General features: G+C 43.6%; 1 long non-coding RNA gene and 4 other non-coding genes across 5 annotated transcripts; all 5 read right to left on the reverse strand.

Annotated features, from left to right (window-relative positions):
- Positions 1-1,823: 1,823 nt before the first annotated feature.
- Positions 1,824-9,346, reverse strand: LOC145353654 (uncharacterized). The gene is made up of 8 exons (XR_013888755.1): positions 9,327-9,346; positions 3,482-3,544; positions 3,218-3,293; positions 2,952-3,024; positions 2,689-2,764; positions 2,414-2,493; positions 2,018-2,060; positions 1,824-1,932 (listed from the first exon to the last, which is right to left on the reverse strand). It is a non-coding gene; the product is annotated as an uncharacterized LOC145353654 (long non-coding RNA).
- LOC145354140 (small nucleolar SNORD12/SNORD106) lies at positions 2,559-2,647 on the reverse strand. The gene has a single exon (XR_013888817.1). It is a non-coding gene; the product is annotated as a small nucleolar SNORD12/SNORD106 (small nucleolar RNA).
- Positions 2,827-2,914, reverse strand: LOC145354143 (small nucleolar SNORD12/SNORD106). Its single transcript, XR_013888819.1, has one exon. It is a non-coding gene; the product is annotated as a small nucleolar SNORD12/SNORD106 (small nucleolar RNA).
- LOC145354139 (small nucleolar SNORD12/SNORD106) lies at positions 3,090-3,178 on the reverse strand. Its single transcript, XR_013888816.1, has one exon. It is a non-coding gene; the product is annotated as a small nucleolar SNORD12/SNORD106 (small nucleolar RNA).
- Positions 3,358-3,447, reverse strand: LOC145354141 (small nucleolar SNORD12/SNORD106). Its single transcript, XR_013888818.1, has one exon. It is a non-coding gene; the product is annotated as a small nucleolar SNORD12/SNORD106 (small nucleolar RNA).
- Positions 9,347-9,610: the final 264 nt, after the last annotated feature.

The following is a 9,610-nucleotide window of genomic DNA, read 5'->3' on the forward strand; positions in this document are numbered from 1 at the left end:
AATTAGCCCCCAAAAAAGGAAATATTTCCTCCTGCTGAATTGCTTTATCACTTTAAAGACTTGATTAGCTCGCAGTTCAACTTTTAAAACCCAAGGTAAAATGTTCTAACACTGCACTGCGGTATTGTGCGACTGCAGCAAGTTGTGCAAAAACTCTCTAACACCACACTATGTCCCTGGAGTTGTGAAGGATGGATCTGGCTCTGGCTCTATTACTGTGAAAGACCCATTCAGTTCAAGTGATATACCACCTGCCATTCACAGAATCATGTGTAGTTAAAACACCCTCCACAAGTCCATGGGTGGTGTTCCACATGACACAACTTCCTTAAGGCTCTGTGGGAAAAGATGGCAAATCCTGAGCAGTCATTTGGCAGAATGCTCACCATCAGAACTTTCAAGCAGACACCAAGATGCAGCTTGGCTGATGGTGAGAAGGATCCTCCTCATGAGATCATTTATGCAAACTGGACTCAGTACCATCACCTGCTGCCCTCAAAGCAGCCAAGCTGGTGACATACACCACCATCTACCTTCTTCTGGAATATATAGCTTTGAAAGGAAGATCCAAAAAGAAATGCATTGGGTTTTGTCAACATTCAAACTACATCCTAAACAGCTGACAGTGGTTAACTATTTTTCACCTGTCCAGCTTCTGCAGCCAGTTGACAAGGTGATACTATACTGCTCAAACACTGATCAATAACGACCCAAACCCCTCCCAAAATCTGTGGTGACTGCAATTTTTACTCAAAATATAGTTCTGTGCTCTCTACCAGGGGATATGTCTTCAGAGCCTGAAACCAACTGCTCCCAACATCTCCTTCCTTCATTTCTGTATGGTTTTGTTCAATCACGCTCCTGGAAGCAACATCTTAGCAAAAGCGTGACATAAATGCAAGAACTTGTTCAGACTTTGTATCGATGTGGATTAAAACCCAGGTGCAGGAAGTTGAGAAGTTTACACAATGGACATTTCAAAATTGTCATGGATCCACAATACAAGCTAAAGACAGTTAAGCTTTTTATGAAACTGTGTGAGAAGTAGGAGGTACCCAACCCAAGGCCAGTCAGTTTGTATGGATTACACCCGAGCAACTGACTCAATCCTTGGGGGGGGGGGGGGAACTCGATCGGCTTAGTTGTCACCATTAGGTTTCAACCGTCGAGCCCATCCAAAGAGACACCCCTGGGGACACCGATCCCACTTCCCTTTCCCCCCCTGCTCTTGAAATCAAAGACACGGCGGAGTCATTCTACGTCAGTTTATTCAATCTTGCAAGAAAGGGTGCAGTCCCGCAGGTACACACACACACACAAATACATGATTCTGCCTTATATGCCTATGCAGTTTATCATACATCTCCCTTCCCTTGTTAATTGGCTCCCGTGCCGCGCTTCCTTATCGTGAACTGCTCAGCTAGTTCTGTCCTTGGTTTCCACGCTCCCTTATCGTGAACTGCTCAGCTAGCTTCACCCGCCTACATCTCTCTTCCCTTGTTCTATCTTTGGCGCCTATTCCTCCTTTTTATGGTTCACAGTAACCACTTCTTTATCATACCCAACCCATGACTACTTTGACTGCGAGCAACTGATTTCATACTTGTTTTTAAGCACCTGCCCCTGCAAAGCGTTTATACAGCATATTTCACTTCTCGATTTCCCGCTCTGTCAGCCCGCTTTCTCAAAAATTGCATCAGCTTCCCCTTACAAAACTGAGTAGTTTTAACAAGCTTGCAAGTGTATGATCTGTCATATAATGTAAAGATCTGCCTTTGCCATTCTTCTTGGCAATGTTTCAAATAACACAATTTGAAAATGAGCCATGTATGTAAGAATTTATTAAAAATACACATTACAGCATCAAAAGCAACTACTTTTTCCAAACTGAGGACATGGGAGTTTCGTTGAGGAGCTGCAGCTCTTCAAATCCTGTAGGTGGAAAAATACATGGTGAATGAGTGCAGAATAAAAATAATTTTGTTTCAAAAGATTACAATGGTTCCAAAATCATTACCTGCCTGTCTGCAACATTTTGCAGATCAATGCAGCTCCTTGGCCTACAAAAGGTAAAATAAAGTACAAGGTTAGCAATACAAGTATATACACAACAGCTCAGCTTCATTGGCCTCACACAGCCCAACCAAGGGAAGAAAGAATTTGAAGGAGGAAATGTGTGAAAAATTACACCTCCAATTTCAAGGTTCTGAAATTGTCTCATGACCCATCTGATCTGCAGAAGAAATACTGCATTGAATGATATAAAATGATTTTGCCCAAGCAAATTACTTTTCTAGTATCAGAAGAAATTGGCTTATTTTACAAAATTACCATGATTGATAAAATGGGGAAAAGTTTTGAGCATCATTCAGTAGTCTGTAATAAATGTTTGCAGTGTAGAATATCTACATACCCAAGCTGTCCAGCAGCACAGAATGACTGTCACATCACTACTCTGGATCGCAGAATCTAGCCTGATCAGACCCTTCTACCCTGCAGGAAGAAATAAATCATGCTGACTTGACATAAAATGACAATTTTGCCCCAAGCAAATTACTTTTCTAGCGTCAGTGGAATTTGGCTTATTTTATAAAATCACCATGATCGATAAGACGGGGAAAAAAGTTTAATCATCATTCACTAGACTCTGTAAATGTTTGCTGTGTTAATGTTCGCAGTGCTACATACCCAAGCTGTCAGTCAGCACTGTCATTCTGGATAGGAATGTCTATTGCAGCATCTGGCCTGAGCAGACTCATCTAACCTACAAGAAGAAAGTACTATGTTGACCAATACAGAATGACAATTTTGCCCAAGCAAATTGCTTCTTTAGTGTCAGAAGAATTTGGCTTATTTTACAAAATCACCATGATCGATAAGACGGGGAAAAAAATTTTGAGCATCATTCACTAGTCTGTAATAAACGTGTGCAGTGTAGAATATCTACATACCCAAGCTGTCAAGCAGCACAATGGTAGTCACATCACTCGATCACAGAATCCAGCCTGAGCAGACCCTCGTACCCTGCAGGAAGAAATAAATCATGCTGACTTGACATAAAACGACAATTTTGCCCCAAGCAAATTTCTTTTCTAGTGTCAGAAGAATTTGGCTTATTTTACAAAATCACCATGATCGATAAGACGGGGAAAAAAGTTTAATCATCATTCACTAGACTGTAAACGTTTGCTGTGTTAATGTTTGCAGTGTTACGTACCCAAGCTGTCAGTCAGCATTGTCATTCTGGATAGGAATGTCTATCGCAGCACCTGGCCTGAGCAGATTCATCTAACCTACAAGAAGAAAGCAGAGTCTGTTGACCGACATAGAATGACAAATCTGCTGAAAGAAATAGCTTCTCTAGCATCAGAAGAATTTGGCTTATTTTACAAAATCACCATAATCGATAAGACGGGGAAAAAAATTTTAAGCATCATCCACTAGAGTCTGTAAACGTTTGTTGCAACAAATATCTACTTACCCACGTCGTCAGTTGGCGTGGTCACCCCGGATGTGACTGTCTATTGCAACACCCACCCTGAGCCTGGGGAGGAAGAAAAACAAATTTACTAAACAAAGCCCATGCAAACAATTCCATAACATAGGGGCCAAATGACAATTTTTACAGCTAATAACATTGGACACAAGGAGCACAATTTAAACTAGGCTCCATGGTAGCACAGTGGTTAGCATTGCTGCTTCACAGTTTCAGGGTCCTGGATTCGATTCCCAGCTTGGGTCACTGTCTGTGTGGAGTTTGCACATTCTCATCATGGCTGCGTGGGTTTCCTCCCATAGTCCAAAGATGGGCGGGTTATGTTGATTGGCCATGCTAAGAAATTGCCTCTTAGTGTCCAGGGATGTGTAGGTTAGAGGGATTAGTGGGTATAATATGTATGGATACAGGAGTAGGGCTAGAGTGGGATTGTGTTCAGTGCAGACTCAATGGGCCGAAGGGCCTCTTTCTGCACTGTAGGGTTCTATGATTTCTATGATCATTCATCTTGACCATGGTGGATCACCAAATTCAATATCTTGACCCCACCCCCTTAACCATGGGCGATATCTAATTTCTTCTTAAAAATCAGACAACATTTTGGCCTCAACCACTGTGGTAGTGGGCTCCACACATTCACTGCCCTCTGGGTGAAGAAATTTCTTCTCACTTCAGTTCTAAAAGATTTACCCCTTATCCTCAAACTATAACCTCCGGTTTCAGACTCACCCACCTTTGGGGACATTCTTTTTGACCACGCTGCCCAACTGAACTAAAACCCCCTATCCTTCCAGGGACCATATCCCTCCATTCCCATCCTATTAGTGTATTTGTCAAGACACCCTTTAAAGTCACTATTGTATCTGCTGCTAGAATTTTATAAGTTTCCAAGAGATCCCTCTTCACTCTTCTAAACTCCAGTGAATATAATCTTAACTGGCCTGCCAACCCAGGAATCAGCCTGATAAATCTTCCCTGCACCCCCTCTATAGCACAGGCATCTTTCCTACAATAAGTAAACCAAAACTGCACACAAAACTCCACCTGTGGCCTTATCAACACCCTATACAATTGTAACAGAACATTGCGTTCCCTATACCCAAATCCTCTCATTCTGAAGGCCAATAAACCATTTGCCTTCTTTATTGTCTGTGGTACTCATGCACTTACTCTCAATGACTGCTACACGAGGACATCAAGGTCTCACTGAGTATCCACCTTTCAATTTACACCCATTCAAGTACCTGACTATTACTGCTACCCAAGTGGACAACCTCATTATCAACATTATACTGCATCTGTCATGCATTTTATGCCCTCCCATTCAGCCTCCCCAAATCACTGAAGCATCCTCCTCAACTCCCTTCCCATCCATCTTGCAAATTTAGCTATAATACATTCAGTTACCTCTTCCAAATCACTGTGAACACTTAGGGTCCTAGCATAGATAACTGCTGAATCCAATTAGTCACTGCCTACCAATCAGGAAAAAGGACCATTTATGCCAACTCTTCACTGTCTATCTGCTAACCAGTTTTCTATCTATCTCAAGACATTACCTGCAATCTCATGCACTTTAACATATACCAATATAAATACTAGTTCCAAGGGACACACAACAGGAGCTTTATATAAGTTATAAAAAACCACATGAGGCATTAGCTCAGATGACAATAATGGTAGGAAGGATTATTACTTACATGGAGAAAAACTGCAGCAGGCGACGGTGCAGAGGGACCTCGGGGTCCTTGTGCACGAGTCGCAAAAACCCAGCTTGCAGGTGCAGCAGGTGGTCAGGAAGGCGAATGGGATGCTGGCCTTCATCGCGAGGGGGATTGAATATAAAAGTAGGGAGGTCTTGCTGCGGCTGTATAGGGCATTGGTGAGGCCGCAGCTGGAGTACTGTGTGCAGTTTTGGGCGCCGTACTTACGCAAGGATATTTTGGCCTTGGAGGGAGTGCAGAGGAGGTTTACTAGGCTGATGCCGGAGTTGAGGGGGTTGAGCTATGAGGAGAGGCTGAATAAATTAGGCTTGTACTCGTTAGAGTTTAGAAGAATGAGGGGAGATCTCATTGAGACGTGTAAGATGATGAATGGGCTGGATAGGATAGAGGTGGAGAGACTCTTCCCGCTCAGAAAGGATAGTAGGACTAGGGGGCACAGCCTCAAGATAAAGGGGGGGGCGGTTTAGAACGGAATTGAGGAGGAACTTCTTCACTCAAAGGGTGGTGAATCTCTGGAATTCTCTGCCCGTTGAAGTGGTGGAGGCTTCCTCGCCAAATATTTTTAAGATGCGGGTTGATGGGTTTTTGATAAGAGAGGGGATTAAGGGTTATGGGGAGAGGGTGGGAATGTGGAACTGAGCCAAGACAGATCAGCCATGATCTTATTGAATGGCGGGGCAGGCTCGAAGGGCTAGTTGGCCTACTCCTGCTCCTATTTCTTATGTTCTTATGTAAAAGCCTGGAGTAAAGTCCTGAAGGAGGAAAGCAAAGTAGTAAGCAATAGAGGAATACAGCCCAGGGAACTAAGGCAGTCATCAATGGTGTAGCAAATATAACTGGTGAAGAGTCAGAATAAAAACGCAGAGTTTTGAATTTAGAGGGCAGAATACAGGAGGCCAGCAAGAGTACACTGTAATAAGAATCAGGGATAACCAAGAGTTTTAGATGAGCCAACACAGGGGCAAAGGTGGGCAATAGTAGAGGAATAATTGGCAGACTTAGTCACGACCCTACTCAGAGGTCAGAAGTCCATGTTTGACCCACCCTCGAAAATATTTCTTCCAAGTATTCAGGCATTCATTACTCAGATTTACAGCATGAAATAGGTCTTTCAGCCCAACTTGTCCACACCACCTTTTTTTAAAAACATTAAGCTAATCCCAATTGTCTGTATTTGGCACATATCCCTCCATACCCATCTTATGCATGTAGCTACCTAAATGCTTTTTAAAAGACAAAGCTGTACCTGCCTCTACTACCACCTCTGGCAGCTTGTTCCAAAGACCCACCACCCTGTGAGAAAAAACTGCCCCTCTAACACCCGTGTCTCTCCCCTCTCACCTTAAACCTGTGTTCTCTAGTTTTAGACTCCCCTACCTTTGGGAAAAGATATGACTATCTAGCTGATCTGTGCCCCTCATTATTGTATAGACCTCTATAAGATCACCCCTCAGCCTCCTACGCTCCAGAGAAGAAGTTCCAGTCTATCTAGCCTCTCCTTATAACTCAAACCATCAAGTCCCAGTAGCATCCTAGTAAATCTTTTCTGCACTGTCTAGTTTAATATTATCCTTCCTATAATAGGGTGACCAGAACTGCACACAGTATTCCAAGTGTGGCCTTACCAATGTCTTATACAATATCAAGACGACATTCCAACTCCTGTATTCAATGCCCTGACCCATGAAACCAGACATGCCAAATGCTTTCTTCATCACTCTGTCCACCCGTGACTGCACTTTCATGGAGCTATGAACATGTACCCCTAGATCTCGCTGTTCTGTAACTCTCCCCAGCACCATATCATTGATTAAGTCCTGCCCTGGTTCAATCTACCAAAATGCATCACCTTGCATTGGTTAAATTAAACTCTACCTGTCATTCATCAGCCCACTGGCCCAATATATCAAGATAACATCATTGCTTGTACCATCGGTTTAGCACAAATTAAAGCAAAACAATGAACTACCTAAACTGATATGACCACGACACAAACAGTTTGGGAGAAAGCTGTATTATTCAGTTTGATTCGACCCTTTTCCCATCATCGCCAATTCCCATTCAAAATTCTGAATTTTTTGAATTCAATCGCCAATTTAATTCAAAAAAGAACAAAGAAAATTACAACATAGGAACAGGCCCTTCAGCGCCCCAAGCCTGCACTAATTTTGCTTTCCAACTGAATTAAAACCTCTTCCTCCCCCGGCAATGAATTCCAGGCACCCACCACTCTGTGCAAAAAAATCCACCTCAAACATCTCCTTTAAACCTGTGCCCCGTAGTAATTGACTCTTCCACCCTGGAAAAAAGCTTTGAATATCTATTCTGTCCATGCCCCTCATATTCTTGTAGGCTTCTATCAGATGCCCCCCTCAATCTCTATAATTCCAGCGAGAACAAACCAAGTTTCTCTAACCTCTCTTCATAGCTAATGCCCTCCACACCAGGCAATATGCTGGTAAATCTTTTCAGTACCCTCTCCAAAGCCTCCATATTCTTCTGTTAGTGTGGCAACCAGAACTGAACACTATATTCCCAAGTGTGGTCTAACTGAGGTTCTGTCAAGCTGCAACATGACTTGCCAATTTTTAAACGCAATGCCCCAGCTGAAGCCACATGCCTTCTTGACTACCTCACCACCTATGTTTAGTAGCCTGTGTACCTGTACATCTCACTGGCAGATTTTGCTGATAATGCTCCTCCTTGCTACACTTGGGATTCCCATGTACACCAAAGGTGCACATTGAGTGCAAGTATTAGTAAAGTAGAATGTGGTCATTTCAAACAAAATGCTTGGTCAGGAATAGGAATCAGGAAGCAATGCTGAACAACGTTCATTCTAAATGAACAAATATTTTCCTGCACCAACAAACCTGGTACTGCATTCAGTTCTGGACATTACAGCAGAAGAACTGGTCTGGGGAACCCAGGCAGAGAATTGAATCACATCATGACTGGATGCCATGGAATTTCAACAGTCAATAGTAATTTAACTGTAGTACAAGGCATCAAGGAGAATCAAAGGGAGACATAAGCCCCCATTTCCACTGCGGAGATGGGGGCATAATCTAGAAGTGAGAGCTAGGCCTTTCAGGACTAGTCAGAAAACACTTTTACAAAGGGTGGTAGAAGCTTAGCCTTCTCTAAGAAACAACTACCACACATCAATTATTAATCCAAAATTAGCGAGCAAAAGCATCTGTGGTTGACAATAGTCTGAAGGATACAGAACAAAAGGCTGCTTTGAATGTCGGAACAGGTTTGATGAGCTAAAAAGTGCCCACTCCCATCCCTCAGCAAACAATCCCTCAAAATCAGAGGCACTTGAACCTTCAGAATCCAAAATATGCAGTAGATAAAATTAAATATCAGCAATCACCACTTCTATGGATAAAAAGGATCTTTTTCTGACCAACCTGAAACATGCTACACAACAGGATTTAGCACAGGAACACAGATAGGACATCTGGACAAAAAATCCTAACAAGGAAAAATAAAACGCATATAATTCACGTGGGCTATGGTCAGGAACCTCGCATTGTAACATCGTAGTTGATGTTTCAGACAGATTTTTACTTGTTAAAAAAAAGCATCAACGGTCTGATGGGGAAAAGTAGTTTATAATCACAAAACACCAGCAGAAACAACACTGCCAATAAAAAAAGTCTCAAAAATAAGGATTCAGAATGCCTGGTCTTTCTGGTCAGCAGGGAAGCAAGCTGGAACTATGAAAGAGGGACCAGCCTCCACGTGTTGCTCACTTCTGGGGAAATCCTGCTTCAGATCCCAACCCACTTACTCCCTCTTTAGCCTGGGTCCACGTTACTCCCTTTCTTCAAGGACAAACCTAGTGAGTTTAACGCCAATTAGGTGCAGCAGGCAGCCAGTATCCTGGGCCAGGGAAAGAACTCAAGATACCGACCAGCACACAAAGGGAGGCCACCTCCCCGTTGCCGGCGGTGGACTCCCCGCGCCTTACAGGCGCCGCTCATGCATGAAAGCCGGGGCTTAGTAAGGTCTGCACAGCCCCATGCTCTATGGGCCGCCTTCCCGCACTGCTGCAATAGCAGCAGCTCCCCTCCCAACACGCACAAACCCACACTCACCCGCTCCCAGCGCCAAAAGGAAGAGACACCGTCACGCAGCCACTTATATACCAGCTGGGCGGCTGCCCCCGCCGACGCCGCATTGTGACGTCAGAAGGTCGAGCGCAGAGCTGGCCGGCCAGCCAGCCAATCGGAAACAATCGGAGTGGCACGTGCTCAGCGCCAACGTAACAAAAAGCCGAAGAATCACTGAGAGGTTATTGACCTGACGCCCGCTCTCTGTATACACGTGAGGGGAAAGCTATTGCGTGTTTCACTCTGTCCTTGTGATAGGGAATGATATA

Source organism: Carcharhinus amblyrhynchos, chromosome 16, assembly GCF_965287045.1.
Source record: "Carcharhinus amblyrhynchos chromosome 16, sCarAmb.v2.hapA, whole genome shotgun sequence".
Taxonomy (NCBI): Eukaryota; Metazoa; Chordata; class Chondrichthyes; order Carcharhiniformes; family Carcharhinidae; genus Carcharhinus; species Carcharhinus amblyrhynchos.